General features: G+C 38.3%; 1 long non-coding RNA gene across 1 annotated transcript; it reads right to left on the bottom strand.

Moving 5' to 3' along the window:
- Positions 1 to 2,816: 2,816 nt before the first annotated feature.
- Positions 2,817 to 15,305, bottom strand: LOC128080354 (uncharacterized). The gene is made up of 3 exons (XR_008206617.1): positions 15,000 to 15,305; positions 11,854 to 11,916; positions 2,817 to 8,461 (listed from the first exon to the last, which is right to left on the bottom strand). It is a non-coding gene; the product is annotated as an uncharacterized LOC128080354 (long non-coding RNA).
- Between the last annotated feature and the right edge of the window lie 4,775 nt (positions 15,306 to 20,080).

The following is a 20,080-nucleotide window of genomic DNA, read 5'->3' on the forward strand; positions in this document are numbered from 1 at the left end:
ATCTGAAGTCAACCTCAAAATTAAGGTCATTTGCACACCTGTGGGACAACCTAAGGTCATAATCAAAAGTGACCATAAAATATTCATACTGATTTACTTGTATGAATTAATTCTTCTTCCCTGATGGTGTGATCTTTGCCTCCTGTCCATCTACTTTATTTTCTGGGGGAAAAAAGATCAAATCTATGGTATTTCATGGAGTGATTAATATTGTTTTATTGTCGTGACCAACAATAATGTTGAGAAAAAAAGTTAGATTAGACCCAAGTCAATTACAGAAGAGTAAGTTTCAACAATGCCAATCACAGCAGCCTTTTGGGTCTTTTCCTTAGTAAATTAAAAGGCTTTCTTTTTCATCTAGAACCATCTTATCACTCATTTCACTATCAAAAAAACACTCTGAAGGTAATAATGGGAGATTCTTTTAAAGGAAAATAAATCTATTTTGTTTCTTCCTCCATTTTTGAGGAAACAGTTGTTTTATTTTATGTAGTTGTATTCGTGTTTTTTGTTGTATATACTGGTGATAGCAGAAAAAAAAAAATGCATTAGGTGAGTTGCTTGAGAACTGTAATTTTATTTAGTATGCCCAGTGAAGATAGTCCCAAAATAGGTCTCTTCCTTACTGCTCCTCTTATGCAATTTGTGTTTTGTGTGACGTGTATTTGGAAACTCACCATCCATTCCTGCCTTGTCTCCTAACTCCTTACACTCAGACTCTGCACTCTGTTCAAGATTCAGCAGTGTTACTCATTCTGATTATGTCACCCATTTGTTCAGTAAGTCATTTACCACCTTCCTTTAAGAATCAGGATACCATTTCAGGTTTAACTTCTAACATTTAAGGCACTTAAGGTGCCAGGTCTAATTTACTTACAGCTATTGACTGATGTCTGCTTTCTCCCTTGACTTGAATCAGCTTTGGATTGCTCATCATCTATTCCCACAACATCCTGTGTGTAGTGTGGATGTGAGCATTTCTCAGATACAGTGGTGTCCCTAAACAGATTCTCAGCTTCCATGGTATGTGTTTCAAATTGAGAAACTGAAAATGTTCTAATCAGTCTCAGCACCTTTAAATGTGCTGGTTTCATTTCTCAATTTCAGTTCATTTTCAAAACATAAAAAGGCATTGATTTTTTAAACCTGTTTTGTAGAAGTCCCAGGACACCGTAATCAGACATTCTTCTATCCTATAATCAGAGAATAGGAGATGACCTAATTCAGCTTCTTTGCATTATTCATTTTGGTACCTAACCACATACCTGAAACTGTTGCCTTCTTTACAGCAAGATAGGATATAAGAGCAGTCATGCTGGTTCAGAAGCAGGCTCCCGCCAGCCTGGTACTTCTCCTGCAGCTGTGCCATAGGTGGGCACCCAGGGCAAAGTGTCACGCAGGGTGAGTACAACCAGTTTTTCTCCCAGCAGTCTTTCTCCAGTGATGCTTTCCAGACAGAAGTCCTGAGCCTGCTATACTTTCTCTGTTTTGTCACCCATAACAAATCCTTCTTCCAAGCTCTTCCCCAGTCTTCTCTCAGGCACTCAACATTCATCAGTGAGCAGTTCTTCAGGTCTATTACGTTGCAGCTGAAGATCTGTGATGACCCCTTTGTTCCTCTATGGAAGAACTGCTGTCAGTTCCTGGCCATAGCTTACTTACAGCACTCATGGCCTCAAAGATGTCTGCTTCCCATTCTCCACTTATTTTCCAAGTGGACTCCATTTTCTATTTCTAATATAGAAACAGTCACATCGTTCTGATCAGCCCCCAATTCCCTTCTTCATATCCTTTTGTTTCCTACGATGCACTTCTGAAACAGAAGGACAATAATGACACACAATATCCAGGGTGCAGTTGGAACAGAGCTAGAGAGCTGTAGCACTGTTTTCAGGTTTTGTGTTCAATTCCTTTCCTAATTTTCCCCTAATATCCAGTTTGTTTTTCTGATTGTTTCTAAGCCCTGTACTGAGCTTTTCTGGAGCTATGATAAAACCCATGGTCTCAATCTTGGTCAGAGACAATTAGTATGTAAATTTAGTATCACTATTTCCTACATGCAACACTTAATCTACACAGAATTTTACCTGCCATTTTACTTTCTTGTCTCTTAATCCCTTTCTGCAATTCTTTACAGCCAGCCTAGGGCCAGTCTTGTTACCTTGGGCTTGTTGGGCTTTCCAGGTCACTTATAGACACATTTCACAGCACAAGTACTAGAAGAGTGCTGCAGTTCCTCCTTTTATTTTGAAATTCAAGTATTTTTTCCTATCCTCTTTTTCTGTTTCTCAGCCTTTTAAACCTAGCTAGGAGCTTCTGTTTTCTGCCATGGCTGCTTTATTTACTAAAATCCTTTAGTGAGGGATTCACTGTCAAAACTCTTTTGGAAATCAAGGCAAGTTATCAGCAGGATCATTGACAATTACATATTTGTTGTCCCTATCAGAGATGTCCATTTCCCATGAAGATTAGGACTTCCATAGACAAACTGTATTTTATCTTCTAGTCAGTCAGATTTATACAAATTTCCACTAATTTTGTGGCCATTTATCATGGCTTCTGTTAATTTACCAAATGGTAAATTAATGTTCCGCTATGAAAGAACTGCTGTTGGTTCCTGGCAGTTCAATCTACCAAATGGTAAATTAAAGCTTGCAATTTTGGAGATCATCCCTGGTAACTTTTTAAAAAATTTGTGCTGCATTCACCATTCTCCCATCTTCAGAAATGAGTGAAATTTTAAGAGAATTGTTACACACTACTGCTAATAATACCATCCAAGTTCAGACCCTTGAGTGAATATCATACAGTCACAGTGATATTTTAACATATTTTATTCTGTCTCTTTATTCAATTACTTCTTCCACAAAATCTTTTGTTTCAGACTTTTCTTGCTGAGTCCTCTCAAAGGGTTTGGGTCTCCTTCCAGTCTCTCTACAGTGACCATCAGAGCAGAAAACTTGTTTGCCATCTCTACCACAACCTTGCCCTTGCTGAGCTCTTCTTAATTGCTTCCCATCATCAGTTGACTTACATGAACAGGCAGTGTTCTTCTAGTGTGTTGAGAAAAGGATTTGGACCTGCCCTGCTGTACAGACCTGTGTCTCATTTGCTATAGAGCTGGATTGTTCAGGTAAAGAATTCAGGAAGAGAAAAATGGTCTCAAGGCAAGACATCTAAGCAATGGTCTGGAACTCTGGATTTATGTCACTCTATAGGTACTGGGCAGGTGACTTAAATTGGTCTTTTGTTTGCTCTATTTGTTCACTTCTGATTTTCTGGGTGACTGATTTGATACCTCTGGTATACAAAGTGTACAGTATTTTTAGTATGTAAAGAAGCACACCAAAAACTCAGACCTCACTTCAAATCTGACATATTTGAAGGCTTGTGCTTTTTTTTTTCCATCTCTCTGTGTCTCAGTTCAGTACATGCAAAACGGAATAATACCACTACCCACCTCAGAGGTTTTGTGCACATAAATTCATTAAAGTTTGTTAAATGCTCAGGTACTATAGCAACAAGAACCATAAAAAAACCTGGAAGGGACATAGTAATTATCTTCATAGCAGGGTTCGGATACCATGCAGTAAATAAGGCATGGGGGACATATTGAGCAATGGGAAGAGAACTAAAATTGAATATTTGCTTTTGAACTAAGCTCCTTCTGTCCTGTGCACAGACTAGAGCACAAATAGTTTAAAACAAAATTCAAATGTGATCATGTAATTAGACAATGTCATAATGCTCACACCCATTGGGGCTCATTTAATGCTGTACATGGCGATTTTTAAGATTTGGCAAAGATATGAGCAATTAAAATAGGTTTTTACATTAGATAAGGGGTCAGGAAACTAATGAAAGGCAATCCAATTCTCTTCTGCTACTCCACTGAATTGCACTTTGAAGGGGGTAATAAATATTAAATACAAATTTCAAAAGTACTTTAGAGATTTGAAAGCCCAAACTCTATGAGTGTCGCTGCAACTAGTGCTGCTGTTTCTCCAGCTAGAAGAAACTCTGCTAGTTCCAGAAGTGGAAGCACTGTGAAAGAGAAAAAACACTGTGAAAAGAAACACTTGATAAATTGGCTTTAGCCAGTGTATCTGGGGTAGTATCATTGCATAGCTTTATGCAGTGCCATCTGAACACATACAGATAAGACATGGAAAAGAATCTGATTAATATGATTAAGTTTCACAGCATTTGATGCTTATTTATGACCACCTTTTGCTGACTTTACTTAAAATGATTAACATCTTAGTGCAAAAGCTTTTCTGCTAAACTCAGTGGGGCTGCTAATAGTAAATACACTCAGTGCAAGGGGTTCATAATCTCTCCACTGTGGAGAAAGAGAGAAAGAAGTGAAGAGGGAGGAGAGGAGATATAGAGGAATTATAGAGATATTTATTCTTTAATTGTTTATACATACTTCAGCCAAGTAAATTCTTTCTATAAGACTGAGTAACTGTGGGAAACATTAATTTCCATACATAGCAGAAATTCTTTATTTTAAAGTCTTGCATGAAACGTTTATTTATAGGTGTGATGCTGTGGCTGATTTGTAAAGTTTCCATTGATTAGCACAAGGCCCAAGTTTCACCCCTAATAAACCATTTAATCTACCTAGAAATAATGAAGGACTCAGATGACCCTGCCAGAAATTCATTCTAACATCCAAATAAGGGAAAGTTTTTTAAGACTGTGGCATCCAGTAAGCAACTTTTTCCAGCAACCTAAGCAAAAGCAACCATTTGTATTTCTAAGAAAATGGGCCATAAATATTTTCTGTTTGTCAGGATTATCCTTATGATTTAGTTATTTTGTTATTGTGTTGTAAAATATTTAATGTTTAAGAATTTAGACAACTGCAGCAAATGCAGGTTAACTGGTCATTACAATAACCACCATCACAGCAATGGAATCCACATGGTTTTTTTCTGTAGGGTTGCATGTATTCTACTAGTATGCACATATATTCTTTTTTTCTTTTTTTAAATGAAAGAATCTTATTTGGGCATTCGTTATTGACACACACAATCAGATTTTAAGTGCAGCTAAGTACACCATCTGGCTTTTCTTTCCCTCTATTCCTCCATAGCCATACGCAGTTGTCTGCTATTTCAAGGAGTGTCTGGCTTCTATTACAGTTACACCAGTTGCACTACAATCAGCTGAGTAGGCATTTCCCTTATGAACCCTGCTTTTCAGTGTTTAACAACTAATTCGAAACTGCATCAAGCTCAAACATGACACGCACATTTGTAGACCAGATGTGGTTTTGTTTATCCTTTTATTTTTAAATGCCCCAAAATGGCAGGGTTTAAAAAGTCCATCCAAATAGTATAACATTTATGATCAGCAAAGCAGATCTGCTGCCAATTTGGGGATACGGTCACAGGACATTTGGAAGTGGGTCTTAACTAGTCTTTTGGTCATCATTTGTATCATTCTTCCCTAGCTAACCACTAATAGTACACAACACGTACTACAAACCACATTTAATGGTAGGGCTTAAGCATATCTATGACAAACTCCTGGCATTTGGCATACAGGGAAATTGTGCTGATTTACCCTGCAGCTAGACAGGCAGGATTCTATTAATCCCTGTGTAGAAGTAAAAATAGTCTTTATATTTCTCTCTAAATCTGAGAAACCTAAGGAGAGAGATAGAAGAGACCTCCAGAGAGAAATTCTGAGAAACAGCTCGAATTCATAAGAGGCCATAAAAAGGAAAGAAAGAAGGAATGAATTAAAAATATTTTCAGTTTAGTTTTTTATTTAAATTCATTTTTGTCATTTTTTTCTGACCAACTGAGCTTAGTGTTAGGAAGATTCATTCCAGAAATATAGCTAATTTAGGGGATCGAAATCAGCACAAGACCAAGATCTACCAGGAATATCCCTGCTTTGTCTGAAATTTCTTGAGGATTTTATTTTCCTAAATATGCCTATAGGTGCCTGTCCTGAGGCAATGAATGCTTACATTCCACTTAACACTCCACTGCATTACAGCTACACTCCACCTCAGCTTTAAGTCCTCTTCATCCTCTTGCCAGCTAAAGCACTCAGCCAGAATGCAGGAGTCCTGAGCCCCCATGCTGAAGGGCAGTACATCTATAGCACCTCCAGTAACTGCACCATGGCTCCTTCAGAGTAGCATCTTCAGCAGCTTTGAAATAGATTCAGGAAGCTTCTTGCACATACCCAACTAATTAACATGCTTGAACCATTTCACACTGCAGGACACATGGGTGTCTCACTGCCTTGGTGAATGCTCTGATCTAAAGAAAACACCCATCCCTACCTGAATGTTAAAAGAATAGAGAGAGCTGGGATCAGTCCTCTGAAGAAAAGGTTACTGTCACCAGGACAGCAGCCTAAGTTTGTGAAGACTGGTGGAGGAAGGCATTTACCCCTCACCTGGAATTAAGCTGCAAGTACCAGAGGAGAAAACAAGTCGTAATCTCAGGTGTTACTGCTTCCCTGCTGCAGTTTGACATGTCCAACACCAACAATAATTCAGTCATTATGGGTGGATTAGGGTACATGGAGTTGTATGGGTTGTACACAGAACTTAGGTAAATGGAGATTAGACACTCAGTATCTATAGATAATTATATTATTAAAAAGAAACAAATAAAGCGTTACAAATTCATGCAGCGGGTCTGTTTAGGGTAGTTTCTTTTGGTAACAAAGGTTTCTGTGTTACTATGCTGTGCAATTAGATGTCTCATGTTCTGATACAGAAAAGTGTAGCATGATTTCAATATTAGACTAGAGCTGTTTTTTCAGCCATTAAAAAGGCTGTTATTTGAATGTAAGGCATGCATCTGCCTTTCTACATTTCTCCATTTGCAGCACTTTTTGCCTCCAGGAGCCTTTCTGAGCAACTTCCCACTGCTCCTTTTCCAGCATCCTGCTATTCTTACTTTCATCCCATGCTGTTTCTTGGTTTCTGCATGCTCTCCTCCATCTACAGCCAAGGAATGCAGGCCCAACTGCTGTCTTGGTTCTCATTAAGAAGATTCAGTATCCAGTGTATACTGATAGAGACATGATTTAGCAGAGGGTTCTTAGAATTAGGGTAGTATGGATAGGTCGTGGTTGGACTCTATGATCTTTAAGGTTCTGAGCGATTCTATGATTCTGTGATAGGCAATGTTATCAATTTCATAACCAAGGCAGCACCTGACTGTAAGATGAAAAACGTTCTGACAATTATTTCTTTGTAAATCTGTCTTCAGCAAAGATGAAAAGCATGTGATAATCTTAAACAATAATTCCAATGAAGTCATGAAAGTTACTCGTCATCATGAGAGTAAATATATAAACAAACCTTCATAGGATAAGAGTATACATTTTAACAAAATTACTTCCTCATCTCCTATGATGGCCTCTTCTCAATATCATCTGTTCAACTGACCAGTTACTTTCCAGCTGGTCTATTCAGTTCATTCTAAAAACTCTTGCCCTCTCCCTCCACACATGCCTGTGGTGCCAACAGGGTCCTCTTTCACTTCCACACTGGTCATATATTCCTAACATAAAACATGTTCTGAGACACTAAAGTAGTCCTTGACACCAATCTGAGAACAGATGATGAAAAGCAGCAACCTAATTTACTCATGTTAACTGAGATCAGAAGTAAGCAAGTGGCAGGTACATTTAGACTCCAGGAAGCCACTCTCTTTCCTCTGTGCTTTATGCATCTGTGTTCTTTAAATCTTATTTATAGATTTACCTTTTTCAACATAATAACTATTGGCTTCTCAAAGGCACAACCATTGTTCAAACAAGTATAAATCCTTCAGTTTTATTTTAGTGTCATTTTATCTTGTTTTTCAAAAAGAATGTTACAGCATGTTTTATGGAACTTCACATCGATATGTTATTGCCTAAGATATCATACAATATGTATTAAAATATACAGTATATTAATATAGCAGTTACAGGCAGTGCAATTGAGATGTGAAATCTGCACATCAGAAAGGAAGCTAGCAATAGTCAGTCTCTTTGGTAAACCCACATCCACAGCATGTAGCTGAGTTCAGTAGTCAAAAAATGTTATTGTTGTTATTCTGATGATGACTCTGCTCCTTATTTACTCAGCAATTTTACAGGTACCCAGAGACGTAGCTTAGGAGATTTATAGTCCATAGGTTAGGAATAAAGAACTATTTTTTACTAGAAAGATGTGCTTGATGAAGCAGATGCTACAGTGAGCTTCAGAAAGCATGAATTAATATCCCAGTAAAGAAGCCCTCACTGACTTGACAAGTCAATCAACTCTGTGCTTCCCTGGTACAGGAGGAGTGTTTGTCTCATCAAAAGATCATGAGAGAAAGGGAAGAGTTGTTCTGGCTCATGGGTGTCCAACCCTTTGGCTTGCCTGGGCTGCATTGAGTGAAGAACATATCCATAAGTTGCTCTGAAAGTAAACTAATTATTTCCATGGAAACTACAACAGAAAAAAAAAGAGAACAATATCACTATTTGATAGAGCAAATTCTCAGCTACAAAAAACACACTTTTTCAATATAGTAACCACCATTGGCTATGCACTTTCACCTGCAATGAACAACAGCCTACAGGCCACAGTCATAAAAGTCTGTACCAGCAGAGGTGACCCACTGCCTCCATAGCTGAAACGCGCTACTCAAAGTGTCACTGTGCTCACAGCCACAGTTTGATATCCATTCAGTAAATGAAATGTCAGTGGGTGCCATTTTTTCCTGCATGGAGGAATTAAACAACACATCTTTGCTTCATACTCACTTCCATGTCAGACACCATTTTGTCAGACTGCCCCTCTTGCTGCCATCTCTCACACAGCAAAAAAAAAAAAATAATGGAACATTCCTGGGAAGGTTCCACCTCTGCCACTGTATCAGTCTCTGACATTGTGAGACATCATAAAATAGGAGCAGCCCTTGTAAAATAAGCAATATAGATAAAATATTTTGTTAATTACAAACATTAATTCCTATTTCTATTTATTAAAGAGGAACAAAACCATAAGACTACTGGGATATTTGACCCCAATTTTGTGCAGCTAACCCATCAGCTGGCTTGATGGCAGTGGTTGCAACTCTTAGTGAGGTCTCAAAGGGTTCATCAGATTTTTGAACTTTACTCTTCCTGTGCTTCTCCCTCAACAGTTGTTCACAAATGTACATACTGCCAATAGTTGATGACATGAATGAGGTGTGATTGTGAAGTGAAGGATGTTTCTCTCTGGTAAGAGAGGGATTATGAAAGTCTGGTAAAGTGACATGATCAGATTTTTGAGCTGAAGATCTGATTGCAACTGTATGCATTCCACTTGAGAATTTGTAGGCAATGTATTTATATCAACAGAAAATAGCGTCACAAACATAAAATGATTTTTTTTTTTTTTTTTTTTTTGCAATCTTGAAACCTATTCTCAAAATCCTTTATCAAAACAGAAAGCACAGCTGTGTATTCTTCGCAGAGCACGGTGTTTAGCCAACGTATCAAAATGCAAACATCCATTTGCCATCACTTGAGTCAGCACTGCCCTCCCCATGCCCTGCTGTCAGCCGGCACAGTGCTGGTAGCACACTGTGGTCGCTGCTGAGCCCACAACTGCAGGCAGGGCTGCTGCTGTACAGTGTGGATATGGGCAGCCACATTGCCAGCTGGACCAGGCTGCAGGCAGACCACACACCACAGGTTGGATGTTGTGCTTTCTTCCTAACAGCTTTCTCCATATTGAGTTCTATCTTCTTTCTCATGCAGATCTGCAGAGACTAGAATTTATTTCAAAGACAGAATGTGGATCAACAAGGGGTAACAACCACAAACTGACTCTCAAAGTGTTTTCTGGTGCCTGCATAATTAACATCAGTTGTTCTTTTAGTGAAACTTCAGGACTTGAGCTGCATCTCCTGCCTGGAGAGTCACAGCATGGCACATAGCCTGTGCTTGGGAAGTTGTAACACAACCAGCATACCTTCCTCTTTGCTGGAATCAAGCCCACAGCAGAGCCCAAAAAAATTCTGGGATGGAAGCTGTCACACTTTTTATAACATTTGAATCATAGAATCATATAATGATAGAATGGCCTGTGTTGAGAAGAACCACAAAGATCATCTAGTTTCAACTCCCCTGCCACGGGCAGGATTACCAGTCACTAGACCAGGCTGCCCAGAGCCACATCTAGCCTGGCCTTGAACGCCTCCAGGGATGGGGCATCCACAACATCTCTGGTCAACCTGTTCCAGTGCATCACCAACCTCTGCGTATTATTAATATACACAACAGTAATTGAAAAAAATATATGCAAAAGAAAAAAAAGAATGGGTGATTGATTGAGAAATGACAGCATCTGTAAAGTGGAGCTACTTGTGAACTCCATGAGACCACTGAACTTTTACTTGCATGCAACTTCACAACTGCATAATGAAGCTCCCTCAGAGTGTTATTCAGTACTGAATGTACGAAAGAATAAGAGTTGAGGAAAAAGAGAACATGGGAATCAGGGAATAAAAGGAAAAGTAAGAAGAAACTAAAGTTGCTGAGATGTAGAAGAACTGCTAGAGGGGCTGGTGTAATTACAGATGGATGGAGAAATGTCTTATACTGTTGCCTGACTTAGATCTTCCCCTCTCACCATGCTGGTTGTTGTAAATCCCATCACTAGAGCCTAACTGCATTGTTTAGTGTATAAAGTATATTGATGCCTATGACTGTGAATTCTGTTCCTTCAACCAGTGCCTGACTTTTGGCTGATGTACTACTAAGCACCAAACTTTGTTGGGTTGCCAGAGACCCTCTGTTACAGTTGGTGTTACAGTTAGAAAGATTACCGTGATGAAAATGAGAAAAAGAAACAAACAGGTAAGGAATGCTCACCTGTATCTTAAGATCTAAGTTTGCAGGAAAGACTCCACAGAGGAGGGATCTTCAGAAAGAAATGCTTCCTAGTGGCAGTCAGCCCCTTAAATGAAGTCTAGAAGGTAATTACCTTTACCTGTGCTCCCACAGCTGACTCAGTCCTTTCCTCAGGTGACCAATGTGTGGTTAAGGCCATAACTCAAGAGTTTCTATACACATTTGTAATGCGGTGAAAAAACGGTGGTACAAACCACACAAGCATTGAAGAATTGTCAGCATTGTTTAAAATGGTAGGACATTTCCTGCAATGAAAAATAAAATCTATATCTAAATTGTATAAGTGAGTTGTTTCTGCCATTTTTGACTGACTTTGCAGAGAGAATTTAATTCTGAGCTACATATGTTAAGATTTTCATTGACAAATAAATAAATTTTGAAGTTGTTGTGTAGTCTACTGAGAAAATTCTTCACGTTTACTTTGAAAATGTAGGATATGAATTGAACAGCAATGTGAAATCTGTCTGAAAAGGGTACATGTGGTCTTTCAGCTCTGGTAAAAGGGGCAGAGTGAGTGCTGATTCCTTCAACAGCTATCAAGCACTGTGTGAGTTAATTTTCCAAGTCTTTGCCACACACAAAACTATGATAAAAGTTCACATTTCTGTGCTGCAGTGACATTTTTTTTCCTTGAGAATTGCAGTTCTTATTCACATCTGTCTTTTTACAATAATAACTAAGAAAAAAGTGTGTGGCCATAACAATATGTCTCAGAGAATGGAATTGTTTGTTCTCAATGTGAAAATACTGTTTTCTTTTGAATTAGCTTTAGCAAAAAGGCAGCAATGAGACTACTTAGCATAGTGAAAAATCCCTTACCCCTGTTTATGTCCTTTTGAAAATCTTTTATACTTCAATTCTCTGGATGCATGAAAACTATTTAAGGCACATAGGTTAACGATCTAGGCAAAGAAAATATTACCATCATGTACTCACCTTAAAATCTCTCTATAACAGCTTCTGCAATACCACACTTTCCCAGCACTTCTTTGGATTAGGCTGCAAAATTGATGTTGTTCAAATACACAAAGAGCATAAATGATCTCAAGGAAAACAGAATTCTCACTGTGACAGAGACCTCTGTGAGAGACTATTATATACTCTCTAAAATAAGACAAACCATTTGGGCCTATTCAGTCATACCACCTTTATTTCATAATTGCTGGAGCAATGCAGAAGACTAGAACTGAAGTATAATCAAGCTGATAATGAAATGAAACAACTTCTGGAAAGGTAAGAAAGTTTAAAGTAACTCTTAATGCTCCACAGTATCCTGCATAAAAAGTGTCCTACAACACTTTCTCTTCTGAGGAGCGATAATGACTGCTGTTTGGCCACTGGAAGTTGTGTCACTGTCTCCAGATTTCAGCACTCTTCTCCTAAGAAGATAAATAGATATAAAAATTCACAAATGGTCCCAAGTCCAATGTCCTTTTAAGAACAGGAAAATTCAGTTACTAATTATGATTACAGCTGTGTGTATAAAACAAATAGGACCAAGATCTCGATGTCCCAGTTTCCAAAACCATAGCTAACAAGCCTCCATAGCTGACTTATGTAACCATGCACATCATATCTAATCCTCCAAAAAATAGTGTTTTATTTTTCAGTTTAATTTCATTCAGGTGAGCACAAGCATGGGGTTTTTTTGCAGCACCATCCTGGATTTCATCCTGTTGGTTTCAAATATGTGCAGAGATTTTCAGCTGTGCTCATATGGGCAGATAAGCACCAAGAACAAGAGAAAGTTCACATTGGATATAGAGAAGATAACCAAAGGAAGCAGATGTAAGATTTGCTGATATAACTCTTTGTTTCAGGATGGTGATTCAAAGGGTGCTGTACTTCCAGCCCAGACACTTGGGGAACAGATCTGCACACTCTGCCCTTGTGCCCAATTAGAGCAAGCTCATTTATTAAATGAATTGCTCTCCCACAAAATACATGAGGACTGAGACGAAGGCAATAAAATATTCACAGAAGTGCAGACAACTCCTGAAAAGTCTTTTTTTTTTTTTTTTTTTTTTTTTTTAAATCCTACAGTCCCATTTTGAAAAGGAGCTGGAAATGTAAACCATGCTATTGTGTGACTCTTTCACAAATTAGCTCTCTGGGAATCCAAAATAGAACAGATTTATGCTAACAACAGGCTGAGGGAGATTACTTGCAAACAACAAAGGCAGCTTGGCCAGCAGTTTAGGCCTTCTCTTGTTAAGAAAATTTTCCCATCTGTAACTAAATCAATTAGTTATACCAGTGCAAACCCCTGATAGAGACATGCTGCACCAGCATGAATTGGGGCTTAAAGCCATTTAGGTTAATTCAATAAATCCTTGTCAGCATTGCTTTGAAGCAAAGGATACCGCAGAAGCAAGAGTTTATCTGGGGTAAAGGGACTGACTGACACGTAGGTAGGTATCAAGCTGTCATTCTGGCCACAAGCATGTGCAGCTGGGAGAATTTATGTGGTATGTCTGATGTGGATCTCATCTCAGGCCTGTGTAATGAAGAATGACGCGCTTTCCCTTGCAGCCCTTTCTATTCAATAACTGATTTTAAACTAATTTTCAAACACTTTAATCTCAAGATGTAACATGACAATTATAAATGCTGACCCTTAACGTACCCTCCCTTCTGTAATAACACCAGGATGTCATCTTTCTCTCTGTCTCTGCCTTTCCAGCCCTCCCTTTTCCATGTGGCAGCCCAGCCAGCTCAGCCACTTTCTTCCTTGTTTGGAAAAGCACCTGGTGTTTGCGGAAAGGTGAAACTCAATCCACACAGTGACTACGTGAGGTGGGTCCTTCCTCACTAACCACTTGCTCATTCAGAGATGTGCTCTGGACAGGCCATCAGCAGAGTCACAAGATCAAGCAGCTACAACAGTGGAGCGCTGCAATTCCTCTCATTGGTGCTCACATGGTCACTGGCCAGGGCTCGGAGACAGCAGGATGTCAGAGGCAGTGTAAGAGGTCTCATCTTCTCTGTGTAAGCTCTTTTGTGCTGCCTTGCTGGCTGTGTAAAAGCATTTGTTTAAACTGACTGCTTTTCCAGAATCTCTAAGTACCTGCTGTTCTACGGAAAAACAAATAATGATTTTAGAAAATGCACAGGATGCGGAAAATATTGTGTTGTTATTTACTGATGTCACCTACAGCCACCCCTATATTAAAGACTTCAGTTTGCTCTTAAAGAAGTAGATCTTGTTCTCTGGGTGTTCACTGGAAAATTTATGTATTTGAAAGCAAAACCCTCTTCAGAAATTTGAATTTCAACACAAAAAAGCTCTTGTCTGATACTTGTTATACATCAGTCCTCCATGTGCTGCCTCCATCAAACGCTTTCTGCTGCCCAGGGACGTAGGGTTGGGAGCCTCCTGAGACACAGTTTGTGTCTATGTACCATCATATCAAATACTTTTTCATAACAAATCAATCTGCAGTCTGAAATTAATAGATTTCTGTTCCACAAAGCAAATGTTTCTGGACCAGAGCTCTCCAGTTTGCAGAACTGGTAATTAGAAACCCGATTCATGTTTGCAGGGCAAAATATACCTGTGTTAAATAAATTTTGCTTTGGATCTACTTGTCAGACTAACAATTTCCAACATTTTAAATAGCTTTTTCCTCTCCCTTGTTTGTGCCTATTTTCTCTTCTCTGCCCCTCTATATTTGCAGGAATCATGTCCTTTGTAAGACTTCATTTTACTAAGCAAAACTACTCAGGAAGGTGTTGTGTCCTGTAGTTACATAAGCTCTCTGCCTCGTAGTCCACTCATGCACCTCCTTTGTGTTGCATCATTTTTTTCTTGCACATCTGCCCACACTGTTCTCCCCATGATACAGCCCCCACACATGTACTGCTACTTCACAATGAATTTTGGAATTACTGCAACTGAAACAGCTTCAACTTATTTTTTCACACTAATTTACAGGGTGATCCCACTGCACTGCCACTGGCGATGAGGCAGCAATCTGTGGCATGGGGAGAAGAACGAGTGCCCTATGCAGTGTGGGAGGAAAGGCACAGAGGTGACTTTACTGCCAAACAAAACACAGAAGAAATTTAATTTTCATACTCACCTGCGATGGGAGAGTAGCCTCAAGTCTCTTCCTTCTCTTCAGCTGTTTCCAAGACACAGGTTGCTAATTCTTGGCAGAAATTCTTGCTGGTCTGAGACTATGTGACCTTGAACTTTATGCTATTTAACTTCATCCTTTTTTTTTTTTTTTTTTTCTGCCCTCAGTGATCCAGCTGGTCCTGTGTGATATTTTGATCCTCCTCTGCAAAGGCAATGCCACTCAGCTTTGTGTCACTAGCATAATTTATCAGTTCACTTCCACTCTTGATCCTCAGGTTAGAAGTAAAAATACTAAATAAGTTTCTGTCACTCTCTTGTTCCACATTCACCAGGGCCACCAAGGTCATGCCCACTTCAGTCAACTTCTGCCCACCCTATGCAACTCGTCAAGTCATATCAACCACCCACCTCATTCTCTCATTTAACTGGGTATTAATCAGTGAGAGTACAGGGGAAAAAAAAATTGGATAGTCAGCAACTGATAAATTGATCCTAATAATGTACCGTCTTTTGGAACATTTTTTACTGTAAAATACAATTAAAAACAAGGAAATAAATGTAAATAATTATATCTTTATTAAAAGATTAAATGCAGTGTCAGCCAAGGCAGATTGCACCTGATTCACTTGACACCACTCTTGAGTGAAGAAATATTTTTTTCAGCAAGAAAAAATACAGTGAATATCATCTGCCTGGACTTCAGAAAAGGTCTTCATACTGTGTCATACAGCTAGTAAAGACTTGTTAGCATTTGCCATGTAGGCAGGGAGAGGGAGGAGGGAGTTAGCATAACTTCATACCAGTTAAAAATAACTGCAGAGACTAAGACTGCTTGGTTGAGTGATGCCATTAACCACAGGTTTAAATTACTGTGGAATTATTTAAGCATTAGTTATCTGACTGCCACGAATCCCATGATGGATCTCTTAAGTCAGAGTTAAGTAATGGTTTACCATAGCTTGGTTAATGGTTATACAAACTCTCCGTGTTTGATTGTTGTTTGCTTTTTTTCCATTTCTGTATTTGTATAATAATTAACTCCTCTAATACTCTTTCTCAAAAATTATTTTTGAAAATTTATATATTTTGCAATTTTAGAATTAGCAATATTTTTTTTCCCTGGGAAAAAAATGTTTTATTACAGAGCATTACTTCACGTCAATCAATTAGTGGTTTCTGCAGGGTTTATATTCTCAATTTTTCAATCCAGAATAATGAGCCCTTTTCCACTAGTAGTAAGTACAACAGAATAGAGAGACATTGCTTGATTGATTGAAATTGCCAAGCAGCAATGAACATTTAATGCAATATAGCAGTGTATGCTAACTTAAAAGAGAGGAACATAGCTCCTTGAAAAAAAATCATATTTTCTAAGACATTAAACACAAAAAAATGATTATGTAACACAACTGGAAATATTGATAAATGCAAAAATAAACAAACACTGCAGGTAGAAGGTAAAGTATCATCCAATTTCCTTTGGTATTTTGGTAACAATTTCTACTGTCAAGCACATACTGTACATTCCGGATGTTTGGTCACACTATGTGTACCTCACTCTGCATTTTCATCTGTCTTCATAGGAGGAACATGGTAGTTTCTTGAACCATATGAACTCAGAGACAGGCTGGTGGGTGGAATAAACAAGCTAACATTACAAACTAATATAGAGCAACACTCTATTGCAGGAATTTATGCATAAATTGCAAGTTTGTCCCTTGGAAACAAAAGGGTCAAAAAAGGCAAGATAAGGCCTTATCCAGTATGCTGAACATACATCCTTTCTTTTGTGATCCTATGAAAAACTCAAGGAAATATAGTCAAAATAGGAAAGCTTTCATGCCCTACAGTTTGGTTTCTTCTATTTCTATCATTTCTGCTCAGGGTAAAAATTCTATTCACACTGTAATTCTGGGAAACCGTCATCCAGAATTTAAGTAAAGTTCTGGACAGCCATGGCAGAGAAAATGAAGTTATACGACAACACACGCAGAAGGGATGACTGGTATCATTGAGTGAGAGGGGGAGGACTGGGAGAGTTCTTTTTCTTCAGCCTACCGAAGAGAGAGCTTTATTCTGTGGTAAAGCAATGGCATACACCAAAAAAAGCACATGGAATTCTTAATTAAAACTATAAATGAAGCTTTAAACACATGCATTCACACATAGTTGCACCAATCCATCAAGAAAGAGTTAAAGATTTTATGCAGTCTCTTTTATTCTGTGAAGAGCAGTTTCACCTGCCATTAGTAGGAGTCAAATTTACTACCGTGGGGAAGCATAAAGAGGAATTTGTGAACGGAAGATGATATTCATATTCATTTGGGGATTTTTAGTGCAAAGTTCAGACAAAAATTAGGAATAAGTGCAAATTTCACCTGGTGTGCATTTATCCATGGGTGAAATTTCAAGCAGAAGCCCTCTCCTCTTCCACCTACTGAAAAAAATACATGAAGTTTAGGCTGGCAGGTCTAACATGCTTCTCCAGCTGAAAAGTTTGAGAAACTACTTAACCTTTTTAATAACAGACTGCCTTGGATATGCAATTGTAGCACATGATGCTATGATGCTGCGCATGTCCAGGAGCAGCACCGTGAGCCTCATCACCCAGGCTGCATGGCAAGGTGCCATGCACTCTTCTGAAGGGCAGCTCCAACCAACAAGCCACTTCTTTAAGGCTATGAGATTGAACAACAGTGTTAAGCAAGAAAGTATTTCAAATTTCTGTTACATAAGGACCTGAGCTTCAATTCTGGCAGATGCGTTGAAGAAATGGCACTAGTTACACTTTTGAAATACTGCAGTTAAGATAGGGTGCAGCTCACTGAAACAAAGTGAGATGACCCAGCAGTTCAATAGCAGCAGATCCCTTCTTCTGTCTCAGTGCACCTGGTTTTGTGTTCCCACACCATTTACTATCAGAGCCTGTCTGAACTGAGTCAGCTCACTGGCTCAAAAGGAAACAAAGTCAGCAAAAATGCAGGTAACTGCCTGCTTAGGTAGTGGATAAATCAGCTCACAGTAATGGCCAAAAGCCATCTGAACTAGTGCAAGGAAGAGGGCAAGACAAATGCAGATGGGTACATGAAAGAAAAAGGGAGATAAGAGGGAGGACACAAGAGAGCTCCTTTGCAGCACGAAACTGTAAGGCTGTATTTGTAACCATCATTGTAAGCTAAAAACATGCCACTAATTTACTTTAGACTACTCATTTCAGCGTTTAAAAAGATGCCTCGTTCTCTGAAAATCTAGCTCAATATTACATGGAATTCAAACAAGCTTTTGGTCACTGGTTGAACTTTCAGGATTATTTCAGAAGAGCCTATAAAGTCTGCACGTGTCAAGAGCACTGGACATCAAACTCAGCAGATTTGAAAGCTGGACAGCTGCAGTACAGTTCATTGCCATACACTACCAAGGGAGAAACAAACTCTATTTTTAGTTCACCTTGTGCAAGCAGTGAAGTCATTACAAAGATGAAAGAATTGGTTTTTACTAAAAATAAGTATGTAAATGAGGCCATAGTTTCTACAAGCTTATCTTTTCCCTTCACACTCATTGCCATGGTCACTAACAAATATTTTTCCTGAAAATAGACATGGCATAGACACAGCTGTCATTTATGTTCTCTGCTTTTGCAGGGAGGAAAAAAAAAAAAAAAAAAAAAAAAAGGAAAATTAAAATATAAATTACATACAAAAAGACATATTTAAATGAAAGATAAAACATCTGCAGCTACAGATAGTCTCTTACTTGGCAGAACAAGGTCAAAATAAACATTCTGAAAGCAAAAATATCCTTCAGCCATGACAAGGAATTCCCTGGCCTCCAGTATTTTGTTTCAAAATACTCATGACAAATGTCTACATGGTATCTTATGCACTTTCTGCTCCCCTTTTGCCTGTGGAAGAGTTGCCAGCAAAATGGAGTTTTGAAACCTCAGCACTTTTTTGTCAATCTTTTAAAAATGATTGAGAAAAATAAAACATTTTTAGAGGAAATTAGTGTCAGGATGGAGAATAATTGTATTTTAACTTCATCTTGATTACACAAATTAGAATGGTCTTGTTACAAACATCTACTAATAAAACTGGGTTTGGCATAGAAATATTGACATATGCTTGTCTATAGTTCTGCTAGCAGCACCATTATAATAAGGGGCTAGGACACAATGCAAAAATGACAAAGAGCATTCAGCATAGAGAAATTCTGTTGTGTTGGTTGGCTGCTGAATAGCTGCTTCAGAGATTGACAGAACAAGATGGGGCTTTTAAATGGGACAAAGACTTAATTCAATAGAGAATGAATATAATACCAGAAAAGAAAAAAAAAAAAAGAAAAAAAAAGAAAAAAAAAAATTCTATTCATTTTCATGCAAGTAATTAAGTGGGTGAAAAAATATTCTTTCTTTCCTTTAATTTGCAGTTTTACACAGAAATTTTGAGTTTGTAGTGTTTATGTCATTTGCTACCATAATCTACTTTCTCTTTGAGATTCAGAATTTTGCCCATTTCATTTAGAGAGCAAACAAACTGACTGAAATTGTGCTCTATTTTTTGCCCTATAGCTTTATCTATTCTCCTCCATTATTCTTTCTGTACTCTGTTGAGTCAAGAAATGAGTCATCGTTGTGTCATATGGCTCAGCTATTTCTGAGGACATCTCATCTCCAGAAAGAAACACAAACTGCCCTTGACATTCATGAGCTAAAGTGAATAGCAAAATACAGAGAAGCCCATTATCCCACCAATGTTTCACTGAGAACACTTCCCAAAAAATCAGTGTATGTCTAAACTGAATAACTTAATTTTTCTCCAGGGTTCTCTATTCCTCTTGGGATTTCTTTTAAATTTGTGCTCAGATATCTTGGAGTATTTCTTCTAGCAGCTTGACCATTCTCATTTTCTGAATTCTGATTTTAATTATTTATAGCAGATTATGCATGCTAATGAAATCATTGAATTTTACCCCTATGACAACAGGACAGGAGTTAGACCTTCAGTGAAGCCAACCACTCTAAATTCAAACTGCACCAGTGCTGATACATATAATGCTGAACTAGATTAGAAAAGGGATTGAAAT

This window comes from Tympanuchus pallidicinctus, unplaced genomic scaffold (assembly GCF_026119805.1).
Source record: "Tympanuchus pallidicinctus isolate F22 unplaced genomic scaffold, pur_lepc_1.0 scaffold2, whole genome shotgun sequence".
Lineage (NCBI taxonomy): Eukaryota > Metazoa > Chordata > Aves > Galliformes > Phasianidae > Tympanuchus > Tympanuchus pallidicinctus.